Source organism: Balaenoptera borealis, assembly GCF_965194805.1.
Source record: "Balaenoptera borealis genome assembly, chromosome: 8".
NCBI lineage: Eukaryota > Metazoa > Chordata > Mammalia > Artiodactyla > Balaenopteridae > Balaenoptera > Balaenoptera borealis.
The window spans coordinates 29,015,340-29,037,122 of NC_138865.1; the positions used below are offsets into that span (position 1 = coordinate 29,015,340).

A 21,783-nucleotide genomic window follows, 5' to 3' on the forward strand; every position below is an offset into this window, starting at 1 on the left:
GAACAAAATATTAGTCAATCAAATCCAACTATGTATGAACAGAATTATACACCATGGGCAAGTGGGATTTATTCCAGGTATACAAGGCTGGTTCAACATAAGAAAACCAACTAGTGTAATTCATCATATAAACAGGTTAAAGAAGAAAAACTATATGGTCCTATTAATAGATACAGAAAAAGCATTTGACAAATCCAGCATTCATTCATGACAAAAACGTTCAGTAAACTAGAAACAGAAGGGAACTATTGCAACTTAATAATGAGAATTTACAAAACACCTACAGCTAATATAATATTTATTAGTGAGAAACTAGATGCTTTCTCAGTAAGATTAACAACAAGGCAAGGGGGCTTCCCTGGTGGCGCCAGTGGTTGAGAATCTGCCTGCTAATGCAGGGGATACGGGTTCGAGCCCTGGTCTGGGAGGATCCCGCGTGCCGCGGAGCGGCTGGGCCCGTGAGCCACAATTGCTGGGCCTGCGCGACTGGAGCCTGTGCTCCGCGGCGGGAGAGGCCGCGGTGGTGGGAGGCCCGCGCGCCGCGATGAAGGGTGGCCCCCGCTTGCCGCGGCTGGGGGGGGGGCCCTCGCACAGAAGCGAGGACCCAGCACAGCCATAAATAAATCAATAAATCAATAAATCAATAAATAAAATTAAAAAAAAAAAACAAAAAAGGACAAGGCAAGGGGGCTTCCCTGGTGGCGCAGTGGTTGAGACTCTGCCTGCCGATGCAGGGGACACGGGCTCGAGCCCTGGTCTGGGAAGATCCCACATGCCGCGGAGCAGCCAGGCCCGTGAGCCACAACTACTGAGCCTGCGCACCTGGAGCCTGTGCTCCGCAACAAGAGAGGCAACGATAGCGAGGGGCCCACGCACCGCGATGAAGAGTGGCCCCCGCTGGCCGCAACTGGAGAAAGCCCTCGCACAGAAACGAAGACCCAACGCAGCCAAAAATAAATAAATAAATAAATAAAAAAGAACAAGGCAAGGATATCGCCTCTTAACACATTTTTTCAACATTGTCCTAGAACTCACAGCTAATATAATTAGACAAAAAAAGGAAATTAAAAGTATATAAATTGGAAAGGAAGAAATAAAACTTTTTGTAGATGACATGATCATCTATGTAGGAAATCTCACAGAATCAACAAAAAACTTTGAGAACTAATAAGCAATTATAGCAAGGTTGCAGGATACATTTTTCACATATACAAATTAATTGCTTCCCTGTACACCAGCAGTGTACAACTGGGTTTTGAAATTAAAAACACAATATCATTTACATTAACACCCAAAAATGAAATACTTAGGTATAAGTCGAAGACAATATGAGTAATAGCTATATGAGGAAAAACTACAAACCTGTGATGAAAGAAATCAAATAATTTAAATAAATGGAGAGATACTACATGTTCATGTATAGGATGATCAAAATTGTTAAGATGTCAGTTCTTCCCAACTTGATCTGCAGATTTAATTAATCCCAATCAAAATCCCAAGTGATCTTGTGGATACTGACAAACTGATTCTAAAGTTTGTCAAAACCCAGAATGGCTGACACAGTATTGAAGGGAGAGAACAAAGTTGGAGGATTAACATTACCCAAAATCAAGACTTACTATAAAGTTAACAGTAATCAAGACAGTGTGGTATGGGCAAAAGAATAGACAAATAGATCAATGGAACTGAATAGAAAGCCCAGAAATAGACCAAGACATATACAGTCAACTGATTTTGACAAAGGAACAGAGGCAATATGATGAACAAAGATAGTCTTTTCAACAAACAATGTTGGAATAACTAGACATCCACATGCAAAAAAAAAAGAAAAAAAAAAAGTGAATTTAGAAACAAACCTTACACCTTTCACGAACATTAAGTGAAAATAGAGCACAGACCTAAATATAAAACACAAAGCTATAAAACTTCTGGAAGATAACATGGAAGAAAATCTTCCAACTCTACAACACTCTGGAAGAGGCAAAACTATGGAGACACTAAAAAGATTAGGGGTTGCCAGGAATTAGGGACAAGAGAGGAATGATGAACAGGTAGATTACAAGAATTTTTAGGGCAGTGAAACTATTATGTATGAGATTGTAATGGTCAATACATGTCATTATACATTTATCCAAACCTACAGAACGTACAACACAAATAGTGAACTCTAATGTAAAACTTAATTAACAACAATATATCAGTATTGGTTCATCAATTGTAAAAATGTACCACTAATGCAAGATGCTAATAATTGGGGAAAAGGGAATGGGGCGTTGGCAGGAGAATAGAATAAATGGAATCTCTATATCTGCTTAATATTTCTGTAAACCTAACACTGCTCCAAAAGAAGTTTCTAATTAAAGAAATAGTGGCAGAGAGAGTTGTAGATTTGTAGCAAAGTGCTGATTCATGAAGGTTTTAGAGATTTAACAAAAATGCAGTAAGTGATTGCTTAGGGCTAGGAGGCTTGTGGGGATAGTAGGGTGACAGGTATGGGATTTCTTCTTGAGGTGACAAAAATGTTTTAAAATTAACCGTCGTGATCATTGCACATATCTGTGAATATACTAAAAACGACTGAATTTTACACTCTAAATGGATGAGTTATACTCATATGTGAATTATATCTTAATAAATCTGGCTAAAAAATTAAATGGCCTAGATCTGTGTTATTAAATTAAATAAACAGCACTTAATAGTTTTTCTATAGCTGAAGTGTATGCTGTAAGGTTCTAACATATGACTTCTTCCCAGGAAGTCAATAATGTTTAAAAGTATAAAATTTCAGAGTTAATATCAATTTTTTACAGATTTCAGTGACAAGAGAATCACAGATGCAAGGGCCAAGAGCCATTAAAATAGTTTCCTTCCAGATCACGGACTAATGAATACGATTTCCAAATGTCAATATTGATGACATGGAAAAGTATACACTATTCATTTGGAGTGAAGCTGCCGGCATTTATTTTTGAATGAAAACGATGACAAAACCCTCTTCCCCAAACACACACGTACAAATGCCGAAGAGTGCATCCTCCTTCGTGAAGCTACCAACTCAGCAGCCTTCAATGAAGGGCATACAAAAGATGGAGCGCACTACAAATATCCATTGTTGCCACCACCTCAGTAACAGAGGAGTGGCTTTATCATCGGAAGTAATCGAAAGAAAGAAAGAACAGATGGACGTCTGGTTTATGGGGACTCACACAGTAAGCGTCACCCGAGGTGGAGGGCTTGCCACGGATAGAAATTAGGTGTTAGAAAGAGGGAACATGAGAGCAACAGAGAGGAAGACGGTTTGGAGAAGGGATGCTCAATTATTGTATTCGGTTGTTTTATTTTGTGATATATGTCTGACAAACCGATTGCATAGAATTGCATTCTCTTACTGAGTGAAACTAATGAGTGTAATTATTTTAAATTGAGGCTATCTTATAAAAAAGCTGAAGAACTCGGGGGCTTCCCTGGTGGCACAGTGGTTGACACTCTGCCTGCTAATGCAGGGGACACGGGTTCGAGCCCTGGTCTGGGAAGATCCCACATGCCGCGGAGCAACTAGGCCCGTGAGCCACAATTACTGAGCCTGCGCGTCTGGAGCCTGTGCTCCGCAACAAGAGAGGCCACGATAATAAGAGGCCCGCGCACCGCGATGAAGAGTGGCCCCCGCTCACCACAGCTAGAGAAAGCCCTCGCACAGAAACGAAGACCCAACACAGCCACAAATAAATAAATTAAAAAAAAAAAAATGCCACCTCAAAATATGCCACTTTGGCATAAATATGGTTTTGAGCTGAAAGCAACTGAAAATCAGCAGATGCAGGAAGAAATCTTCCCTCCCCTTTTCTCCCTAAAAGCAGGGCATGAATTTTCCCTGAGACCGGGGCCCCCTCTCACGAACCAGGAAGAAGAGAGTGACTCTTGTCCCCAAAGGTGGAGAATGGGCACTGAGGTGAGTCTACATAAACAAACCTTATGAAAATAGCGCTTATCTCCCATCAGGTTCCCCATATATTTCCTACTCACTTTCCTCCAAACCCCCTTTCCTTTCTTAAAAATGGAATATAAGCCCCCAAGTCTAACTACTTCTTTCAGTTTCACTTCCTTCCTGTTGGACTCTTTCACACAGAAAATATTAATTAAAGTAATTTATGTCTTTTCTTCCATTATTCTGTCATTTGTCAGTTTACTTTGCAGGCCCCTACGAATAAACCTAAGAGGGTAGAGGAAAGAAATTTCCTCTCAGACATCAGCAATGAAGGGGAAAAAATGTTTTAGTGGTGACATGGGAATGAACTTTGGAGTTGGTCAGATCATCACAATGGTCACATCAGTCATCTATGCTGAGCAACCCTCCCTTGGTATTCTTGTCCTGCCTCTATTTCTTATGGTATCTGGTAGCACTGCAGTGCCCAGGAATGTCATGAGCTCTCTCCAAGGTGAGGCCTATATGCAGATATTATTTTATAAACTATTTCCAGAATCTTGTTCAAGGTAAAACCACACAATTCATGTTCTAAGTTCGAAGGCAGCTCAGCTCACAGAGAAGACCTTTGAGAAAGCACAACATGCTTACGGGTCTCTGGCATGGTATCAATGTCAGCCTCTAGACTGTGTCAAAAGCAATTCTGCACTCCCTCGTATTGACCAAACATGGGTAAAATACCTCTTCTGGCGCTTCCTTCTCTCTGATGATGTAGCTACCTGGGAGCCTGTAAGAACTCACTAATACTATGCTTTCTAAGAGCAGTTTCTGCTCTCGCTCAAAATCGTATAGTTTTTCTTTAATCATGTGGATAGCTTCAAGATTAGTTTTTTGGTTTTTGGTATTTTTTACAATGGGATAACTTGATACTATATCTGAGAATACCCTTCCCAGTAATTCTAGTCTCCTTGACATCAGTAAGATACGGAAGAGAAAAACCTTTGTAAAATGGTGTTAAGGAAAATTATCCAAAAGCCTGAAAAAAACTAAAGAGACTTTTGCCTGTTCTTTCTTAGTTATGCTAGGGTTTGATTATCAGGCCTGCCTGCGGATTATCTGAATCTCTAGGCATGTACCTTTGCATCTTTGTGTAACTTGTTATTTACTATTGATAAAGGTATGCTGTAATTCTGAAGGGGTTGATGTTAATTTGTACCTTGATTTCTGTCAGATAGCAATACAAATAATGTCTGTTCAGTAGGGATGCAAATGATTCCTTTCTGATGGAAAATACAATTTCCAAAATTCAGAATGTTAGCTGATTTTCCCTACAGAACATTAGCTATTTTTTCTCTAAAATCAGTAATCCTATTTAAGAATTCTTCCAGCTACTAGAAAAGCTTCTACCCCATTTAGTTCTTTTGAATCAGCACTACCATCATGCCAGTTCTCTTATTAATGGGTTCATTAAATCTGTGCCATATACTGATTTTACATTTGCATGAGTCATGAGTTTAATTTATGAAAATGATACTTTGACAAGGAGCAATTGTGAGTAGCACAATGTGCACCAGTCAACAAACCATGGGCACACAAAGTAAGGGCTACCTGCATGGACATACACACCAAAAAACCGGTCACTTTCAAACAGTATCTCTGCTATCTTTTCCCTGCTTTTATTTGGGTTCATAAGAGCTCAGATTTCCCAATATCTAGTAGATATGTTAAGTTTCTCTGTTAAAAATATATAGGCTTATATTTCTTTTAAGCTCATATATTATTTTTAATCAAAATTTTGGACTCTGCCCTTTTCCATAGGATAGTTAGTGCCTAGTGATTTGAGGGTGGGTCTGATAACAGGCTCCTATCCAAAGCTGAGATTTATTCTGGAAAGTTTAAGCCTGCAGCTCCATACTGTAGGTGTCCTTACACCTACAACACTGAGGTGTCCTTACTCACCACCACCTCCCTGCCCTGCTTGTTCCCGCTGTCTGCCTGCAGAGAACCTGGGGAGAACCTCCACCACTGCCCCACTCTTCCTTCTTTTTGGTCTTCCCCCTTACTTGGGGAGATTGCTTGTACACTTCTGCTTTTCCTTCTCCCTTCCCTTTGCCCCTCTTTTATCAAGTCTAATCATACTCCTTTGATGGGACTATTTCCCTTGCAATCAACTTCATTGCAATTGTTTTGATTAGTGGTTATTGGCACCATTCCCCTATCAAAAAGAACTAATCAAACACCTGACCTGGTGGGTGGGGATCAATTCCACTACGATGAGCAAAGGAGAGCTGAGAGGACACTGATTTCATAAATGGACTCGTGAATGTTTTAGTTATAAAGAGTTTTGTGTCCCTATACCGTTTAGTAATTGTAGGCCTGTGCAACTGAATTTTCAATTAACAAAAACTCTGCATTGTTCAATTCAAAGGATATGTTCTACTTACTATTTTGTACCAGAACAAATGTTGAACTGGCACCGAAGATGAATGACACATCCTACCAGCCCTCAACGAGGTCACAGTCCAATGGAGTTGATAGGCATGTACATATAACATGCAAGATTTCTTTTATAAATATTGCAGAGGTATAAACCAGGTGAAATTAAGGCATAATTAGGGAGAAACACATGATTTAAGAATCTCAAAAGGCTTACCGGGGGCATTACATTTTATTTTATGATTATTTTATTTTATGAAGTCCTGTTGCATTTTATATTGAGTTCTATGATCCATTTAATGTATATGAAAAGTGTAAGGTCTTTGTCTAGATTCATTTTTTTTTTTTTTTTGCATGTAGCTGTCCAGTTGTTCCAGCACCAAAATTACACACGGAGAAACAGACAATCTCAATAGGCCTGTATCTATTAAAGGATTTGAAACTATAATTAATAACCTGCCAAAAAGAAAGCACTAGGGCCAGATTGGTTCACTGGTGAATTTTAACAAATATTTTAGGGAAAATGTATGCTTATTCTCTAAAAATAGAACTAGAATGAATACTTTCTAACTCATTCTATGAAACCAGCATTATCCTAACACCAAAAGCATACAAAGCATTACCAAAAAAAGGAAAAATTCAGACAAATGAATATAGTTGCAAAACTCCTGAACAAAATATTAGTCAATCAAATCCAACTATGTATGAACAGAATTATACACCATGGGCAAGTGGGATTTATTCCAGGTATACAAGGCTGGTTCAACATAAGAAAACCAACTAGTGTAATTCATCATATAAACAGGTTAAAGAAGAAAAACTATATGGTCCTATTAATAGATACAGAAAAAGCATTTGACAAATCCAGCATTCATTCATGACAAAAACGTTCAGTAAACTAGAAACAGAAGGGAACTATTGCAACTTAATAATGAGAATTTACAAAACACCTACAGCTAATATAATATTTATTAGTGAGAAACTAGATGCTTTCTCAGTAAGATTAACAACAAGGCAAGGGGGCTTACCTGGTGGCGCAGTGGTTGAGAATCTGCCTGCTAATGCAGGGGATACGGGTTCGAGCCCTGGTCTGGGAGGATCCCGCGTGCCGCGGAGCGGCTGGGCCCGTGAGCCACAATTGCTGGGCCTGCGCGTCTGGAGCCTGTGCTCCGCGGCGGGAGAGGCCGCGGTGGTGGGAGGCCCGCGCGCCGCGATGAAGAGTGGCCCCCGCTTGCCGCGGCTGGGGGGGGGGGCCCTCGCACAGAAGCGAGGACCCAGCACAGCCATAAATAAATAAATAAAATTTAAAAAAAACAAAAACAAAAAAACAAGGCAAGGGGGTTTCCCTGGTGGCGCAGTGGTTGAGAATCTGCCTGCCGATGCAGGGGACACGGGCTCGAGCCCTGGTCTGGGAAGATCCCACATGCCGCGGAGCAGCCAGGCCCGTGAGCCACAACTACTGAGCCTGCGCGCCTGGAGCCTGTGCTCCGCAACAAGAGAGGCAACGATAGCGAGGGGCCCACGCACCGCGATGAAGAGTGGCCCCCGCTTGCCGCAACTAGAGAAAGCCCTCGCACAGAAACGAAGACCCAACACAGCCAAAAATAAATAAATAAATAAATAAATAAAAAAGAACAAGGCAAGGATATCGCCTCTTAACACATTTTTTCAACATTGTCCTAGAATTCACAGCTAATCTAATTAGACAAAAAAAGGAAATTAAAAGTATATAAATTGGAAAGGAAGAAATAAAACTGTTTTTGTAGATGACATGATCATCTATGTAGGAAATCTCACAGAATCAACAAAAAACTTTGAGAACTAATAAGCAATTATAGCAAGGTTGCAGGATACATTTTTCACATATACAAATTAATTGCTTCCCTGTACACCAGCAATGTACAACTGGGTTTTGAAATTAAAAACACAATATCATTTACATTAACACCCAAAAATGAAATACTTAGGTATAAGTCGAAGAAAATATGTGTAATATCTATATGAGGAAAAACTACAAACCTGTGATGAAAGAAATCAAATAATTTAAATAAATGGAGAGATACTACATGGTCATGTATAGGATGATCAAAATTGTTAAGATGTCAGTTCTTCCCAACTTGATCTACAGATTTAATTAATCCCAATCAAAATCCCAAGTGATCTTGTGGATATTGACAAACGGATTCTAAAGTTTGTCAAAACCCAGAATGGCTGACACAGTATTGAAGGGAGAGAACAAAGTTGGAGGATTAACATTACCCAAAATCAAGACTTACTATAAAGTTAACAGTAATCAAGACAGTGTGGTATGGGCAAAAGTATAGACAAATAGATCAATGGAACTGAATAGAAAGCCCAGAAACAGACCAAGACAAATACAGTCAACTGATTTTGACAAAGGAACAGAGGCAATATGATGAACAAAGATAGTCTTTTCAACAAACAATGTTGGAATAACTAGACATCCACATGCAAAAAAAAAAAAAAAAAGTGAATTTAGAAACAAACCTTACACCTTTCACGAACATTAAGTGAAAATAGAGCACAGACCTAAATATAAAACACAAAGCTATAAAACTTCTGGAAGATAACATGGAAGAAGATCTTCCAACTCTACAACACTCTGGAAAAGGCAAAACTATGGAGACACTAAAAAGATTAGGGGTTGCCAGGAATTAGGGACAAGAGAGGAATGATGAACAGGTAGATTACAAGAATTTTTAGGGCAGTGAAACTATTTTGTATGAGACTGTAATGGTCAATACATGTCATTATACATTTATCCAAACCTATAGAACGTACAACACAAATAGTGAACTCTAATGTAAAACTTAATTAACAACAATATATCAGTATTGGTTCATCAATTGTAAAAATGTACCACTAATGCAAGATGTTAATAATTGGGGAAAAGGGAATGGGGCGTTGGCAGGAGAATAGAATAAATGGAATCTCTATATCTGCTTAATATTTCTGTAAACCTAACACTGCTCCAAAAAAAGTTTCTAATTAAAGAAATAGTGGCAGAGAGAGTTGTAGATTTGTAGCAAAGTGCTGATTCATGAAGGTTTTAGAGATTTAACAAAAATGCAGTAAGTGATTGCTTAGGGCTAGGAGGCTTGTGGGGATAGTAGGGTGATAGGTATGGGATTTCTTCTTGAGGTGACAAAAATGTTTTAAAATTAACCGTCGTGATCATTGCACATATCTGTGAATATACTAAAAACGACTGAATTTTACACTCTAAATGGATGAGTTATAATCATATGTGAATTATATCTTAATAAGTCTGGCTAAAAAATTCAATGGCCTAGATCTGTGTTATTAAATTAAATAAACAGCACTTAATAGTTTTTCTATAGCTGAAGTGTATGCTGTGAGGTTCTAACATATGACTTCTTCCCAGGAAGTCAATAATGTTTTAAAGTATAAAATTTCAGAGTTAATATCAATTTTTTACAGAATTCAATGACAAGAGAATCACAGATGCAAGGGCCAAGAGCCATTAAAATAGTTTCCTTCCAGATCACGGACTAATGAATACGATTTCCAAATGTCAATATTGATGACATGGAAAAGTATACACTATTCATTTGGAGTGAAGCTGTCAGCATTTCTTTTTGAATGAAAACGATGACAAAACCCTCTTCCCCAAACACACACGTACAAATGCCGAAGAGTGCATCCTCCTGCGTGAAGCTACCAACTCAGCAGCCTTCAATGAAGGGCATACAAAAGATGGAGCGCACTACAAATATCCATTGTTGCCACCACCTCAGTAACACAGGAGTGGCTTTATCATCGGAAGTAATCGAAAGAAAGAAAGAACAGATGGACGTCTGGTTTATGGGGACTCACACAGTAAGCGTCACCCGAGGTGGAGGGCTTGCCACGGATAGAAATTAGGTGTTAGAAAGAGGGAACATGAGAGCAACAGAGAGGAAGACGGTTTGGAGAAGGGATGCTCAATTATTGTATTCGGTTGTTTTATTTTGTGATATATGTCTGACAAACCGATTGCATAGAATTGCATTCTCTTACTGAGTGAAACTAATGAGTGTAATTATTTTAAATTGAGGCTATCTTATAAAAAAGCTGAAGAACTCGGGGGCTTCCCTGGTGGCGCAGTGGTTGACACTCTGCCTGCTAATGCAGGGGACACGGGTTCGAGCCCTGGTCTGGGAAGATCCCACATGCCGCGGAGCAACTAGGCCCGCGAGCCACAATTACTGAGCCTGCGCGTCTGGAGCCTGTGCTCCGCAACAAGATAGGCCAGGATAATGAGAGGCCCGCGCACTGCGATGAAGAGGGGCCCCGGCTCGCCGCAACTAGAGTAAGCCCTCGCACAGAAACGAAGAACCAACACAGCAAAAATAAACAAATTAATTAATTAATTAAAAAAAAAAAAAAGAAAACCCCAAACATGATAAATATCAATACAAAGAAAACCAAGCCTGGGCACATCATACTCAGATTACTGATGAGTAAAGATAAGGAGAAAATCTTTAAAATATCCAGAAAATAAAAGACACAACACATACAGAGGAACAACAAAAAAAAAAAGGCTGAAGAACTAAAACCAAAAAAAATGATTTCTTTTGATTCTTTTAAAATATCCTATGAAAAGCTAGCTTTTAATAGGGACTTTAGATCGCTGTTATTTGGGGTATTTTGTACACTCTCTTCTATAGTTTCTAATTCACCTCTGTTTCATCAAGTGAAAAATCACATTTCATTGTACTTGTGCTCCATTTGTTCTCCATATAACATCTTCCCACCCTTGTTTTAGTATTATCTAAGATCTTGGGAGATTTCAATCAAAAACATGTGGATGATTTTGGACTCTAAGCTTGGAGCATCCACCAATTATGTTTGAATTCACGAGACTGAAATAGCTATTGGCAATAGTGTAACCAAGAGAGGAGATCCCTTCTTACACCTCACACATGTACATTTCACATGAGTGCCTTTACTGTAGCTTTATGACAAAGATGTTTAACCACCTGGCAATTAAAAACAAAACAAAACACTTTGGTGCTCTAAATTCTTGTCATATTCTTCAAACTTATTGTCCTAAAAATATTTGTATAAACAACTGAATTTCAAAGGCATATTTTTAAAAGCTTTCTTATTATATATGCATATAGATCAACTTCTTAAACACTGTAAGCTGGAAGAATTTCTGCATCTAAGTGCATGCTTCTTTTAGACATATTTGCACAATCATTGCAGGCTCAAATTGATGGTGCTCCTGAATGCAACTTCCCTATAAGGTAAAATTCAGTTTCCTGTACTTCATTCCTATAACCTATAAATATTGAAATGATGTAACTAGAAGGTAAGTTCATTTAAAAATTTAACTAAATTATTTTTGTAGCACATTGAATATTGTTTATTAGCATATATATTTTAAGGCACTGACTTACATAGGAATGATTCCCAGGGTGAAAACATGTATGTGATGTTTTAGAGAATAAAACAAAATTATTTTTATAACATATGTATATATATATAAATGCATATATTAGCCAATATCCATTTGTAAACCTTTATTCTATTCAAACTTAATACTCCACTTCCAAAAAGATATGTCCATGTAAAGTTGATAAAGTTCACCTCTTAAAATATGTCTATGTTTAAAAGAAATAAAGGTGCACTATACACCAAATTCTGTTATTTAAATTTGTATTTCATATATAAATTGGACTACACTGCATTATGTAATACTCCATAGGTACTGAATAAGTAATAAAAACTAAAAATAGTATTTATCTAGATGATATGATTGACCAGAAGGTATGTCCTGGATTATTATAAATATTTCAAGAGGAGGAGGATTATCTATAAAACCTTTTTCATCTGAAGTCCTGGGTCTTATGATATAGATAGAACTTTATCTAAACATGTAGAGTTTCCTGATTTCCTTTGAAGAAATCAGTAAGAAACTCTTTGAAAAGAAGAAAAAAACAAAACAAAACAACAAAAGCAAGGGGCGCTCAAAGTCAGCTTGAAACAATAAACCTCGGCGGCAAGTCCCCAACTCCTGGGCGCCCGTTCAGGGCCCCAGCGGTGACCTGTGCTCACATCAGCGGAGGCGCCAGCAGAGCCGAGCCCGGGACGCCAGCCCGCCGCTCGGACCTCACAAACCAGACGGCTTCGTCTAACGTTGGGAAACTGCGGAATCTCTCAGCAGCGCTGAGCGGGGCGGCAAGGAGACGAACTCAGGCTTCACACCAGGGAGCTCCGAGAGGAGGGACTAAACGCGCGACCGCGACAGCTCAGGCCGGGAGCCCGGAGGAAAGCTGTCCCCCAGGGAGCCCCCTCCCCTCCCGGCAGGACCCCGCCGCTCCGGCGTCTCTTTACCTTGGATTTCCCGGTCCCAGGAGCGGCCGGCGAGGCCACCCCGTCGTGAACAGGCTCCTCCAAAACACAACGAAAGCCAGCCGGTCACATGCGGCTGTGCGGACCCCGGCGGGCGGGGAGGGCAGGCGGGGAGGGGCGGTGGTCCCTCGGCCCCCGGGATCACGCGTTACCTCCATGGCCACCCGCTGCCCGCACTTCCGCCCGCCGCCTCCCACGGAGCCCCGCCGCGGTCAAAGGTCGCGCTTCTCTGCCGGCCCCGCCCCCGCGTCTCCAAGGCCGCGGCCCGGCGGCGCTTTCGCTTCCGCCTCGGGTGGTGGCTCCCCGCGCGCTCCGCCATGCCCCCGGGCCGGCCCGCGATGGGGCGGGGCGTGGAGGGGCGGGCCCGTGGGCGGGGCCCGGCGCGCCACCAGGGCAGTGGGGGGCCCGGCCCCTCCTGGGAGGGTCGGGCGTTGTGGGACCGCGCGCGCTCAGGCGGCCGCCCTAGTCTCCTGTCCCCTCACCTGTCCCCTTAGCTGTCCCATCTCCTGTTCCCTCTCCTGTCCCTCACCTGTCCTATCTGCTGTCCTCCTGTGCCCTCAGCTGTCCCCTCAGCCCCCCTCAGTTCCCCCAGAGGCCCTTAGCCTCGGAACGGGCGCGTGGCTGTGCCCTGCGGCTGCAGGAGGCCGAGGGGACGAGGCGCAGCTGTTCCTGAGGCGAGTGGGTGACCGCAGAGCGGGAGCGCTGTCCCGCCTGGCAGCCTGGACGCCGGCCCTCCTCCTGGACGGTGAGTAGTCCCGGCGCCCAGCCCCATTCCGGGTGGACGGGCGGGTTGGGGACCTGTGCTGACACTGCCTTTCGTGGCCGGTAGCTCTTTCTTTGAGCGGGACTGAGGAAACAGGCCCGAGTGGGGGGACGCTGGCCGGGGGAGGGAGGCGGCCTGGGGGCCCCCGCCCGGTGGGGACGGGCGGCGCCAGGATGGTCCGGGGCGAAGACGTGCTGCCGCAGCCGGTGCCTCCCCTCCGCTCCGTGAGCCACCAGCCTGGCACTGGCTGTCACTTGTCACGCCCTGACGCAGGTTGTGGGATGAAGTTTGCCAGTTTGGGGAAAGGATCCCCCTGCAGTGAGCTGGCTTCGGAAAATGCCCGTAAATCTGGACACTGGGCGGGGTTGTAAAATGAGTGACTTTCCTCGGGACTAGAGAAATAGTCTCAGACAGCTTTTTGGAAAAATCACGAGTAATTCGTGAAAGCCACCAAAGTTCTCAATGTTTACATGGCAGTGAATACCGTTAAGGAAGAGTGACTAAATGCGTTGGCAGGTCGTGTTGGTGAAACTCGAGACTTTGAGCACCTTTTGGAGAAAAAGAGGACTTTCTGTTGCCCTCTCTCCATCTAGTCCGTTGCCTTGTATATATATTCATGCATTGCACTGCATGAAGACTTAATTGAATCTATGAATTAATTGATACAGAAACCAATCAGCAGGACAGAACCTAAGATCACTGGTCATTTTCTTCTGGGTTTTGAGGCAACTTAGAACTGAGACTACAGGGATTTTGTTGTATCTATTAACATCAAGGACGTTATAGCATTTGTTTTTTCCCTTCCAGTATGGGATCCAGGCTAGAATCAGGTTTTGCATTTAATTGTCACATCTGCTTAGGCTTCTTTAATCTGGAACATTTCCACAGCCTTTCTTTGTCTTTTATAAAATGGACCGAAATTTTGACCAAAATTTTGGTCAAATTTTGGACATTTTTGACATTTTATAAAAGAAAACCAAAAAAAGCCCCCAAACAACCGAACTCATAGATACAGAGAAGAGATTGGTGTGGCAGAGGCAGGGTGTGGGAGTGGGCAAAATGGGTGAAGGGGGTCGAGAAGTACAAACTCTGATTTATGAAGCAAATAAGTCCGGGGGATGTTGTGCGCAGCATGGTGACTACAGTTAATAATACTCTACTGTATACTTGAAAGTTGCTAAGAGAGTCGATCTTAAAAGTTCTCATCACAAGAAAGAAATGATGGATATTTACTAGACTTATTGTGATGATCATTTCGCAATACATACAAATATCAAATCATTATATTGTACACCTGAAACTAATGTTATATGTCAATTATATCTCAATTAAAAAAGGAATAAGAAATTTGGAAAAAAAAAAAAAAAAAAAAGCAAGGGGCAAGTTAAAACAGTTTATGTTGCCCTTTGTTTTACTAGATCTTATTTAATTTAAAATCAATTTGAAATCTCTAGTAATATGTAATGTTTACTTAAGTAGAAGCAATTAGACAAATAGTGTTTTCAGTACAGATGTACCCAGCCACTCTGATAATTCATTTTAAAGACACCTTAAGATAATAGGCTGAGATTTCCAAATAGATTTAGTTACAGGAGGGCTGGCTAACAAAGTCACTTCTAAAAGTTTGTGCCCTGATATTACAAACACCAATATAAAATATTGCCTATTATCTTTAGATCTCAATTTTGCATTAAGTTTTGGATGTATAACTGTAAAAAGCAACTTTATAATTCAGTGGTATTTGGGGGCAAACTTAATAATATTTTTTCCAGAAAAAGATATAATGGAAGCAAAAAATCTCTATTCAATTGGAATTTTTAAATTTTAGTCACAAAATTAATAGAGGCACATAGTTTAAAAAGTCAAATAGCACTAAAATGTTTACTTTGAAAATTAGCTTTTCACAAAAGCTGTGGAACTTGGGCAAGTCATTTACCTGTCTGTGCTTCAGCTTCCTCCTCTGTAAAATGGGGATAATAATATGTCAGCTTCACAGAGGTGCTGTGAGGATTAAATGAATTAACGCATGTGAAAGACTTGGTACAATGCCTGGCCATAGCAGGATCTTTATAGATTCAACTATTATTATTACTGTTCCCACCCTCAGAAGTAATCGTCTCGATTCCCATAAAGAGTCTCTGTCTCTTTCAGAACAGAATTTTTCCTCCTACTCTCAATTAAATGTAAATCTGTTTGAGGGGAAGCACAGGATATGCATTCATATTTAGTTGAAGTTAAAATGTCAAAATTTGGAACACATCTACCTGATTCCTTTTTCTCATCCTTCTTGATAGAATATGGAATGTTTGTTTTCCTGTTTATCTAATCCAAAATATTCAAAACACTTTCAAGGTCTGTAGAGAACAGACTTGTGGTTGCCATGTGGGGGGGTGGGGGGAAGTACTGGGAGTTTGGGATTAGCAGATGCAAACTAGTATATATAGGATGGATAAACAACAAAGTGCTACCATATAGCACAGGGAACTATATTCAGTATCCTGTGATAAACTGTAATGGAAAAGAATATGAGAAAGAATGCATATATATATATATATGTGTGTGTGTGTGTGTATGTATATATATACACACGCATATATATATGTGTGTGTGTATATATATATATATACACACACATATATATATATGCGTGTGTATATATATATATAAAACTGGATTACTGTGCTGTATAGCAGAAATTAACACAACACTGTAAAGTCAACTATACTTCAAGAAAATAAATTAAAACAAAAAACTCTTTCAGGGTCTGAATAATAATCATCTTTCAGAATTGAGCCTGAATTTACAGCTGGACTTACACATATATCTTTCTATCTCAAAATATATTTTATAGAGCTAAGTCATTGTCTCAGTTTTTGTCATTACTTATAAGCTTATGTTTTGATAGAGTTTATATGGAAATACCATGTGGCATAACTGCCTATTTCACACCCTAGGAGGTGGGAAGGGTATAAGGACTCATCATCGACCCAGATTCTCATCTGATTCAACTAATTGGCATTTCAGTCTCACAAGCAACATTTGAAATTTTTATTGCAAGGAACTAATGGGATGAAGAACAACACAAGTAATCAAATCAAATAAAGGCATCTGCTGGAGTGGGATCCCAGGGTCCCACCCCACAGCTTTTTATGGAGAATTTTGTTTTCATGGAAAGGCCAGAATTCCCTAGGGGTGGAGTTTCATGATCAGAAAGTAAAGAAAAACCTCTATGTATTATTAATATCAACACACAAAATAATACAACTGCATTACACATTTCTCAATTTAGAATAAGGATAGCATGTATGAACATGTTTTGGGAAGGTTATTGAAATTCTCTAAATCACTTTGATATCCTTAAGTTTCTTAAGGCATTTATCAAAACTCCACAAGAACAGAACTCTTCTTTGTTGCTTGAGTCAATAAAAATCTGACTCAACTTCTATTTTAGGTCACAGGTGTTTAATGGAGTAAACCAGGATTTCCTTCGTAATGAAACTACAAGGCCTGCACTATACTGCAATTCAGTAAACTCTGAATTATAAATGCTAAAATTCCTTTTGACAGTAAGGAGTAGCATAATTCTTTGTTGGGAGCAACATTATTGGACAATTTTTCTTAAGAAACGGAGAATTTATTAAAGTATCTTATGGGCTCACAGAATCAATAAGAGGCTGAAGGACTGGGCTTGGGAAATAAGTAGAAACCAAATACCCCTGGATCAAGGATGGGAGTGGGTGAGGGGGCAGGACCATATTTGCCTTTTGGTTGGACCCTGCCGCCCCCTTTATTTTTGCCTGTTCAGGACCAACCAAGAGCTAACAATCCTCTTATTTTTAGTTTTTTTTGAGGAACCTCCCCTACTTCTGGGTATATAGTTAATGGAATTGAAATCAGGATCTCATTAAGATTTCTGCACTCCTACATTCACTGCAACAATATTATTCACAATAGCCAAGATGTGGAAGCAACCTAAATGTCCATCAACAGACGAATGGATAAAAGATATGTGAGATATATATAATGGACTATTATTCAGTGTTAAAAAAGAAGGAAATCCTGCCATTTGTGACAACATGAATGAATGTGGAAAAATTATGCTAAGTGAAATAAGTCAGACACAGAAGGACAAATACTACATGATACCACTTACGTGAGGAATCTAAAATCGTCAAATCACAGAAGCACAGAGTAGAATGGTGGTTGGCAGGGGCTGAGGGGAGGGGGAAAAGAGAAGGTGTTAGTTAAAGGGAACAAAGTTCCAGTTATGCAAGATGAATAAGTCCTAGAGATCTTCTGTACAGAATAGTGCCTCTGGTTAGTAACACTGTACGTGCTCTTAAAAATTTGCTAAGGGGATAGATCTTACGTTGTGTTCTTATCCCAAAATAATAATAAGAAGAAGAAGAAGAAGGAGAAGAAAAAGGGTGGAAGAAAAGAACAACAACCTGCTTAACACAGAGTGCAGGTCACAGCCCCACTCTCATCTGCAGGTGAAGTGGTTTCCACAGTAGCAGGAAACACGCTGCCTCTCAATAGGAAATCACATCTGGGTTAATTCCGCAGAGTCAGGGGCGGGTGGGTGCTGGACAGTCGAAAAATAACAAGCACAGTTTCCCAGATTTACATCTATTCATGTACATGAAACAGGCTGGGACCTGGGAGCCTTTGCTGCAGTGCTGCAGTGCTTGCACCTGGACAAATGTCTCTTAGAGCAACAAAATGCAAAGAAACTATAAGGGACTAAAAATAACTGCGTGCATGCACAGTTGGGGCAAATTCTGGACAAAAGATACAGAAAGACCAAAAAAGCCCAACTGCCACTTCTGAAGAGCTAGAAGCAAAAACGGGGGTCGGGAGCAAAGGCTGGGTTCTGCGCATGCCCCCTGCACTCAGCACCACCAAAGGGGTGGGCAGACCACCTAAGTCACCCCTCCGGCCCAACCCCGGGACACACCACTACCTCCCCCCCATATAAGGAACCAGCTGCCCCCACCCCCACCCCCAGGAAGCGAGCAAGGGAACCTGTTGCTTGTTCTCGCTCCCCCTGCTGCAGCAGGGGTCCCAATAAAGCTTTGCCTGAATTTCTTGTCTGGTCTCTGATCAATTTCTATTGATTAAGGAGGCCAAGAACCCTGGTCAGTAACATACACACTTCAAATTCCAGAAATTGTAAGTCTTGCTGAACACAATTATCTTTCAGATAAGGAAGGGTACCACCCACTCACCAAAGGCAGAAAACCTCAAGTCTCTGCATCCAGCCCCAATCCTAGGGTCTCTGGATGTTGTCTAATCCTCCTCTAAGATGGTCACAGGCACATCTACATCATCAGAAACCCACAGAGTAATGGTGAATGTAACCATCACTATAGTGGTCTATATAAAATGGTCTGACAAGGGAAAGGGATGGGGGAGGAAAATGAGTTATGGAGCATGGAAGGAAACATGTGTAGGCATGTGCTTCTGCATCATTCGTGATACTGTGACGTCCCTCAGCCACTCTCTGCTCCATGGTCACCTTGTTCTCAGCCAGCACCAGGCTCATTGGTATCTTCACTTGGTGACATGATCCAGACCTTCATTTCTGAAGGAACTGAGACCTTCACAGCCCAGCCAATGTGGTGTTGTTGCCTCTTGAATTTTCATAAGATACAGATGTAGGGAGGCAGGACACAAGATCCCTTTGATCATCAGAAAGGATTTCTCCCACCCATCTCATAACACTTTTTTCCCAGCTTGCCTAGTGATCAGCAGAGCCCAGGATGCCAGGGGCAGCATCAGCTTTAATTCAGTGGAGCCACTGTTGTGCCAGCTGGTGGACGCATCCCTCCTATGGGTCAGACCATCTCTAAGTAATCAGAGTCGTCACTTAGTGACAGGAAGAAAAGGGTTTGTAAGCAGGTCATTAAATGGTTCACAAGTGAAAGTGGAAGTGTTCACTAGTTCAGAAGAATAGTCAGGTCCTATAAAACAACGTGTCATAGAAATCGTCAAGATGTATATATACACACTACAATATATAAAATAGATAACCAATAAGAACTTACAGTATAGCACAGGGAACTCTACTCAATACTCTGTAATGACCTATATGGGAATAGAATCTAAAAAAGAGTGAATACATGTATATGTATGACTGATTCAGTTTGCTGTACAGCAGAAAGTAACACAACGTTGTAAATCAATTATACTCCAATAAAAATTAATTAACAAAAATAAATGATACCAATCAAAAAAAAAAAAAAAAAAAGAAAAAAGAAAGATGTGACCCAGGGTACTGCTTCTGCCACTGAAGAGCTCTAGCTCAGCTGCCCTGGACCCATCCATATAGCTGGACAGGCCATTGCTCCTGCCTGCTGTGGTGCCCCCCTCCCCCAAGAACTCCACAACTGCAATCACAACAATAAAATCCGACTGCTTCTTAATCTTTTCCCCACTTGTTTCACGACTCTCAGTCTTGGGTTGCAGGATCCCAGTGGCCGAGCCCAAGGTTCAGGCCCTCACACTGGCTGCCAGGGGCACCGAGAAGGGGAATCTGCTCCCTTCATTCATTGTCATTCTGAATGAGTTGATACACCTAATCGTTGTATTTTCATGTCTTCCCAGAAGAAATCTGTCAAGGAACAGCCTATTGTAAACAAATTCTATTTAGAGTATAATTGAAGAACCAAATTAAAAAAAGAATCCTAAGCTTCAGTTAAATAAATAAATAATAAACACATACATACATATGTGCATACATCAAAAGAAGAAGAGAACGTAACAGTTTATCCTCCAACTGACACATGAATACATTCCTTACTCTCAGCAGGTTCATAGAAGCAAACAGGGACCCCTGAGAGACTCAGGCCCTGTGCTCTCATTTTCCTTTTTAGTGCCAATGAAACAGCCTCCAAAGTGCTCACATGGTTAATTATTGGCAGAACTAGAGTGAAGATGCCACACTAAATATTGAGCTTCCTGGGAACACCATCCAAGCCTTACACATCCACCGCAAGTCACACGGTGCCTGTCACATAGTAAGCCCTAAATATTTTGTACTAAATGACCGAGTCCACACACTTTCCAATATATTAAGCTTTATGTACCTCCATTAAGAAGCATTTCACAGTTAAGGATTGAATTTTAGACTTCCATTCCCCTCATCTCCTTAATTCCATGCTAACTGAAAGATAGCACCTTGAGAACACAGGAATTCTAGACATTCTGGTGATTCAAGTCATGTTGCAAAAGCAGAATTGTTGCAGGTTTTTTTCCTTCCTCAAATAATACTTGGCACAGAAAAAGCACACGGATGCAGCACACTGCATTTTCCCCTGCCAGCAGCTCGCTCATGGAGCATCTACTCATGAAAACACAATTTTTAAAATTTATTTATTTATTTTATTGAAGTATAGTTGATTTACAATGTTGTGTTAGTTTTAGGTGTACAGCAAAGTGATTCAGTTATACATACATATATATATATATGCACATATACATATATATGTTCTTTTGCAGATTTTTTCCCATATAGGTTATTACAAAATATTGAGTGTTTTCCCTGTGCTGTACAGCAGGTCCTTATGAAAACATTTTAATACCCAGATAGATAACCACTTATAGGTATTACGAGGATACCATTCAAAATAGGGAACAGTAAGTGACTCCTTCACATTAGGTCAGGCAGAGTTTTCTCATTTACTTTTTAAGTGGTTTTTATTGATTTTGTTTTGTTTTGTTCTGTTTTATTTTGCCTAAGAACTAGTGGGACAGAATCATTGAATGCGTAAGCTGAAAGGACTCTGGACCAGTCCTCTAATGGAACAGATGAAGAGAACTCACCCAGAGACCAAGGACCTGGCCAGCACTCCTATCCCAGGGCTTTATCACCACCACACATGGTCTCGGGGACCACGTTCATTGAATGCCTACCACTTGGTCTGTATCATATTTGATTTTACAGAGAAATAACAGTCACCTTTTCCTCCCTATTGCAGAAGGTATTCTTGTGACTTTGATAGTGAGAATGCATTTAAGAAACATTTTTAAAGCACATCTTTCCAAATGCGAATATGAATATGTGGATGTTTTTGGTCTTGTACATTCAATAATATGAAACTACAGTGACTGAAAGAGTATAACTAAAGTAGGAAAGAACACTCTCTTTTCTCCCTAAAAATGTGTCAGAATCATTGCGCTTATAAAAGCCTGGAATCCCAAAAGTCATTGATGAAAAATATGATTGGGATAGCTCCAATTAGATACTTTCTAAAATAGTTTTCTTTCCTCTTTCTCAAGT

General features: G+C 40.7%; 1 protein-coding gene and 1 long non-coding RNA gene across 2 annotated transcripts in view; one reads left to right on the top strand and one right to left on the bottom strand.

Moving 5' to 3' along the window:
* The window catches only part of LOC309633574 (uncharacterized protein), a 126,190-nt gene extending 113,189 nt beyond the window's left edge, over positions 1-13,001 (bottom strand). The window contains exons 1-2 of the mRNA XM_082402517.1: positions 12,892-13,001; positions 12,722-12,778 (exon numbers count right to left, since the gene is read on the bottom strand). The gene's annotated coding sequence lies outside the window, so the exon portion shown is untranslated. The remainder of the gene's footprint in view (positions 1-12,721; positions 12,779-12,891) is intronic.
* A 6-nt stretch (positions 13,002-13,007) lies between these two features.
* On the top strand, positions 13,008-21,555 carry LOC309633576. Its single transcript, XR_014247623.1, has 2 exons — positions 13,008-13,484; positions 21,244-21,555. It is a non-coding gene; the product is annotated as an uncharacterized lncRNA (long non-coding RNA).
* The last annotated feature ends 228 nt before the right edge of the window (positions 21,556-21,783 follow it).